This window comes from Myotis brandtii, unplaced genomic scaffold, assembly GCF_000412655.1.
Source record: "Myotis brandtii unplaced genomic scaffold, ASM41265v1 scaffold916, whole genome shotgun sequence".
Classification (NCBI taxonomy): Eukaryota; Metazoa; Chordata; class Mammalia; order Chiroptera; family Vespertilionidae; genus Myotis; species Myotis brandtii.
Genome location: NW_005371774.1, coordinates 552,507 through 559,070, shown reverse-complemented (window position 1 = coordinate 559,070; position 6,564 = coordinate 552,507).

The following is a 6,564-nucleotide window of genomic DNA, read 5'->3' as shown; positions in this document are numbered from 1 at the left end:
ATCTGCTGAGAGCTTACAATAATAATGTTGAGGGTAAGGACAGCGGAGTGGCCACATGCCAGGCAGTGTTCCAAACGCTCTCACGCTTAAACCAGCCCCGGAGGAGGAGTGTGTTACTGTGAGTGCACACACTTCACTGAGGGGTGAGTGGCTTGGCCGGGGTCTTCCTGCCTCACGTGCACGGCAAGTGACTGGTGGAGGCACGACCCCAAGCAGACGGCCTCAGAGCCCACGTGCTGAGGAATGAGACGGTGCAAGAGTGGGGGGCGGGTATGGGGCACGGAGTGCAAGGTTAACTGGGGTGAGCCCGAGCCCCTTTGGAGTGTGATGTAAAGTCTTCTCACTGAGTCTAGGAACAGGGCCTCTGGGAGGTCACCCTGGACCCAGCGCTCGTTCTCAGGGCTGTCGGTGTAACTGGAAGGGGCTGGTGTGTGGACTTCCCGTGACACCAACTCCTTTCTCATTAGCCATTGAGCACTTGGTCCTGTTAAGTGCCACTTGGAGACTCTGACTCATGGGGCTTCCTGATCCTTCTCCTTCTGGGCAAAGTCACCCCTGACCCCCAGGCTTCTGAGACCATCCCTCAGGGTGGGGGTGGGAGTCCCGAGTGGGACAAGCACCCCTTCCGGGGTGTAGTATGGAATTTGAAGTCTAAATAGGAACAAACCTGAACAGCCACTCCCCGCTGAGTTCTCCTCCCTGAGAAGTGGATGTTAGAGAGGCCAGGGGCTGGACGGAGCTCTGCCTGACCTTGCGGTGTGACCTTGAGCAGGGCCCCGCCCTCACTGGGCTTTGGTGAGCTCAGCTGTGAATGAGGGGTGTGTGGTGATTGCTGGGGCCTCTTCCAGCTCCTGTGTTTCGTGGCGCCAGGAGCTGGGGACGGGGCAGAAGGAAGCCAGGCCCGTTCCGGGTAGACTTGAAGGTGTTTGGTCTTGACTTCCTCGGAAGAGCTTGGCGGAGGTGTTAGGGTGGGGCTGTCAAAGCTCTGGCCGCACACAATTGGGGCTGAGGTGACTCAGAGTGAGCAGGCCATGTGTTAAAATAAGAGCTGGCATTTCTGAGAAGGGAAGTCCAAGGGCCGGCCAGGATGGGGTGAGGTTGATAAGGGCCCCGCATTGTTCCAGCTCTCCCCTGAGGCCCACACCACATCCGAGAAGAGGAGAAGCCAGGTCCCTGGGCACTGGCCGAGCTGAGGATGGGGCCCTGGGGGCGGTCAGGGGCTGAGGCCAGGAGGAGGCAGGGCGGTCAGTGGTCAGGAGCGCGCTTGGAGTCAGGGCTGCTCTGCTCCGGGTGGCCGAGTGCCCTGGCCTGTCACCTGATGGCGATTCTCACTCCAGCACCAGAGCAGGGTGGAATGGGGGGCATTCAGAGGGAACCCTGAAGGCCTACTAGGCGATGTGAAGCTGCTGTATAAGCCCAGCAACACTGGGCAGCCCCCACTCCATCCCACCCCACCCCAAAGGTCTGGGCAAGAGCCAGGGAGGATAGCGTGGGGATGGGGAGCTCTCCGGTTTAAGACTCTTCAGTCTTGAAAGACAAAGGCTGACAGGAATGCGAGGAAACCACTATTTACTCTCTTTAAAAGTGCTCTACAGAAATGTGTCCTAAATGTTCCCAGGCAGAGGATGCTGGGGGAGGCAAGGCCCGAGCCATGGGAACCAGAGACGTGAATGAGGACCCTGGGCTCGGACCCCGGGCTCTGCAGAAGCCACGTGAGGACGCCTGGATTAGTGAAGAGGCCGTCCCTCCTCCAACTGCAGGAAACAGGCCCCAGGGCGGTGGGGGCCAGCCCTCTTTGGAGCTGGAAAGGAGCCAGAAAACAAGTGGCTCAGGAGATGTGAGGACAGGAAAGCTCAGATTGAGGTGCTTATGAGGCAGTGGACAATGGTGTCTCTCCTATTGCTGGCTTAGCTAAGGAGGAAATTAGGCAAGGATCTCAGAACGGGAGGGTACCCAGAGGGTGAGCATGGGCACCGGGGACCTTACCAGGAAAGCACTGGGCTCTGGGTCGCTGTCAGCCCTCCTCTGGTCACCTGTCGTAGTTTGTCTGCAGACCTGGTCTCCCAGTGTGACTATTGTTGCTCGTGGCTTCGAGTGACCTTGCTCCACGTGGGCAACCACAGGCCCTGAGACTCATGACCTTCTAGATCAGTGATGGCGAACCTATGACACGCGTGTCAGAGGTGACACGCGAACTCATTTTTTTGGTTGACTTTTCTTTGTTAAATGGCATTTAAACATATAAAATAAATATCAAAAATATAAGTCTTTGTTTTACTATGGTTGCAAATATAAAAAAATTTCTATATGTGACACGGCACCAGAGTTAAGTTAGGGTTTTTCAAAATGCTGACACGCCGAGCTCAAAAGGTTCGCCGTCACTGTCCTAGATGCAGCACAGGAAGTAGGCTCACCAGAGACCTGAGCCCCGGATTCCAGGGAGAGGAGAATGTGTGGCTGGGCCAGGCGGGGGTTCACTCCCTGTCCAATGGCCCTGTGAGGTGGGACACAGGAAGAGCATGGGAACCCACCATTTCTGCACCTCAGAGAGGTAAACTATGGCAATCAGCGAGCTCTGCGGCCAGGAGTGCAGGATGGGGCCAGGAAACCTCTGACAAAGTGGAGGCAGAGCTGAGGATGTGGCCCGGGTGAGGAGAAGCCCAGCAGGAGCTGGGAGGGGAGGTGGGTCCGGAACATGTTTCCACACCCAGGAGCTGGACATTTTGCTCACCCATGAAGAAGAGTGGTTTGAACTTTTATGCTAGAATTGCCCTTGAAGAGAATCTAGCATCTGACTGCCTCTGAGATAGCAAACATTAGGGTGGGGCTGTTGAGTGACACAATTTCCTACCCTAGAAAGAAAGCAGGGGAAAGGTCAAGACGTGTGTATGTGTGTGTAAACCCGGACCCACCCCAGGCGATTCCCGGGTGCACCCGGGGCTGAGGATCACTGGTCTCAGGAGAGACAGCAGGTCATGACCTTCTTCATCCGGGCTCTTTGATGTTTGGAGAGTGCGGGTGGAAGTCAAGGTGACAGGGCCGTGGGGTCCGGGGACTGGCATCTGAGAGCCTCACGGTGCAGAGGGGCTTTTGCTAGCCCCATTTCCATCGGTGAGGCCACCTGCCCCTTAGCAGGGCAGCTCTGACTCCATTTACCCTAGGTGTCAGGCAGTCTGCAGGCATGACCAAGTGGGGAGGCTGACAGAACCTCCTGCCCCTCGGGGGCTTGTAACGGTGTTGAAAGACGGAGGCGGGGCTCACGGACCCACAGTGAGTTGCACCCACTTGTAGGGTGACTGACGGACCGTCCTGGTCTTCTGGGGTTTTCCCAGTTTGAGCACTGAAAGTTCTGCATCTGAGGAAACCCCTCAGTCCTGAGCAAACTGGGGCAGCTGGTCACGCTGCACAGCGGCTCACCGCGGGGAGCACATGTGGGAGAGATGCTAAGTCAAGGGTCAGCCGGCTGCTTCCAGCACCCCCACGCCCCCTCCCACGTCTTCCAGAGGCGTCTCTTATCAGGGTGCTCCAGGTCCTGCCTGGTTCTCAGCGCCGGGCTCTGCCCTGTCTTGAAGAATGTTGACTTTTCTCACACCCACACATGCACATACACAAGCAAAAAAAAAAAAAGCAGGTATTGTTTAAACTTAAAGCAGGTTATATTCTAGGAAAAGGTGGTATAAGCAAAAAAGATAAAAATTGGATCGATTTTCCCACAGAAACAATACCACGATGAGAAGCATCGAGCAAGGGAAACAGTTCTATAAAAAGGTCTATCCTGGCCATGAAGACTTGCTCTACACTCCAAGTTTCTAAACTTTCATTTTCTCTCTGAAGCAACACAGAGCAAAGTGGTTTCTTAGATAAATCGGATCCCAGATACAAGGACCCGAACATGAACCATCTGTGCTCTAGACAATGCCGGGTCCCTTCCAAGTGCATACACATCCAAGAAAAAAGACCGATCGGCAATTAGTCCCATGTAATGTTATTTTACTTGTTAAAAAGTTTCCCTACTGAGGCTTCCCAAAGAGCCGTTAGAGCCCCGGTTCTCTATTGTGGCCCCGAGGAGGAACCGCTGGGGAGCTGTAAATCCTGCTGAGGCCCGGGCCCCGCCCTGCAGGTGCTGAGAACTCGGTAGGGCTTGGGTGCTGGTGAGTGGCAGCTGCTCTCGGCGCTTGCTGAGCGGGAGGGGAGCTGGTGACCCCGCCCTGCAGGTGCTGAGAACTCGGTAGGGCTTGGAGCTGGTGGGAGGCTGCCTGAGGTCTGTGGTTAAGGCCGAGGGTCTTGAGGGCTGGAACACTGAGCCAGACACTCATTGAAAAATGAAACCTTGGTGGTCACTGAAGTCGGCCTTCTCATTGTGCAGATGGGGAAACGGATCTAGAGCAATGAAGGGATGTGTTCAAATCCCTCAGCGTTTAGAAGTAAAAGTAGAACATGGGCATTCCAACTCCTCTTCCTGTACTCTTTTCACATTGTGGTGGTTTTAAAATATGCCCACAAATTCCTTGATTCTCTTCTCTTTCAAAAGTAGAGCTTAATTCCCTTCCCCTTGAGTGTGGGTGCCTCACTGACATTTCTAGTGAGTAGACCATAGGGGGACTTGTGAGTGTGACTTATTGAGACTCGATCATAAATGCTCTCGCTCCTTTACACCCCAAAGCACATGACAAATCTGTCTTCCTGAACATGAACCTTTGTAATGAAGAATGGGTGTTATTTCGCCCAAGCCGGTTTGGCTCAGTGGATAGAGTGTCGGCCTGCAGACCAAAGGGTCCCGGGTTTGATTCCGGTCAAGGGCATGTGCCTTGGTTGCAGGCTCCTTCCTGGCCCGGATCCTGGTTGGGACTTGTGCAGGAGGCAACCAATCGATGTGTCTCTCTCACATCGATGTTTCTCTCTATCTTTCCTCTCCCTTCCACTCTCCCTAAAAATCAATGGGAAAATATCCTCAGGTGAGGATTAACACCAACAAGAACAAAAGAATGGATGTTACTTCCACCTTTGCATACTCTAGAAAGAAAGGCTGTCATGCAAATGAGTAGAGTAGGCAGGCTTACTTAGAGACGTTTTAACTTCTGAGGAGAAACAGTTGATTTCAAGCTTCTAAAACATCCCTCTTTGAAGTGCTACCCCTAGCCCAACAGAATGAGAAGAGTTGCCCTTTCTTCCTTAAGACACCTGAGCGCCGCCCGCCGGAGAACTGTAATCCATGTTCAAGTTCACAGTCACTGCAATGCTGTGCAGCGTCTGGTGTGGCCTATGTGCACAGAACCATGGCATCTTACAAAGCATGGGGGGGTTCAGGTTCCGAAGGTGGTCTACTCCAGAATGTTCTACCAGCTTTTACTTGGACCTATGGGATGTCCTTTAAATACAAGCACTGTATTTCTCAAAAAAAATAAAAATTCCACCTTTCATTCTCTCCTAATCCTTATATCTCCTTTGCTTGCTGTACTCTGATTAGTGGAAATGTACTCGGTGCCACCCTGTCCTGTCCAATTCAAAGGGACAACCACCTTTGTGGGCTCCTCCCACCTCCCCCAGCTGCCCGTGCTGCCCTCCTTCCCTCACCTGCCCAGCCAATCCTTCTGGTCTCCTCTCCTCCTTCCCCCCAGACCTGCGGGGGCTCCAAGGGAAGGGAGTCTGGGAGCCTTGCTCAGAACAAGTGGCTGATGAAGCTGGTGGCCGGACCCCCCCTCCCCCATCCCTATCCCAAGTCCTCAGTCTTCCTTGTTAGAGGAGGGAGTGTTTGTGGGCGTGAAGACAGTGTTGGGGGTGGCCGGGCCATCTGGGAGGTCTGCTGGGTGAGGCAGTGAGCGTCTCCAGGGCCAGAGGTGAAAGCAGACGCCATGATTCAGGCAGAAATAGCCGCGTCCCCGGGAAATCAGCCGAGGCTGTGGCTGGAGAAGCTACACTGCTCTCCCAACACCAGGAAATCGGTCGGAGTACCGAGGGCAGAGAGTCCCCGAGAGCAAGTGCCACGTAGATGAGACTGGCCTTGGGCAGAGGCTGTGGGGCTCTGTTAGGCACATCCTTCATGTGGAAGGCTCTGCGGGGACAGGCACTGACTCTGCGATGGGTCTCTGCACCTGAATTCCGGTTCATCCATAAACTCAACATGTGACCTTGGAAGAGACCCTTGACCTCCCTGAGCAACAGTGTCCTGTCTGTGAGAAGGGGCTAGGCCCACCCACTCCCACTCAGAAGGGTGGTGAGCCCAGCCGGTGTGGCTCAGTGGTTGAGCGACGACCTATGAACCAGGAGGTCACGGTTCCATTCCCCGTCAGGACATGCCCGGGGTGTGGGCTCGATCTCCAGTGGGGGGCGTGCAGGAGGCAGCTGTTCAATGATTCTCTCTCATCATTGATGTTTCTATCTCTCCCTCTCCCCTCCTCTCTGAAATCAATAAGAATATATTTTTTAAAAAAGTGCTGTGGGAGGAGAGCTCTGAAATCAATAAAAATATATTTTTAAAAAAGTGCTGTGGGAGGAGGGGGGTTGGAGGCCTGGGGGTTCTTTGAGAGCATGAGGAAGGAGGGTCTGTGCAGAGGCGGCTGGAAA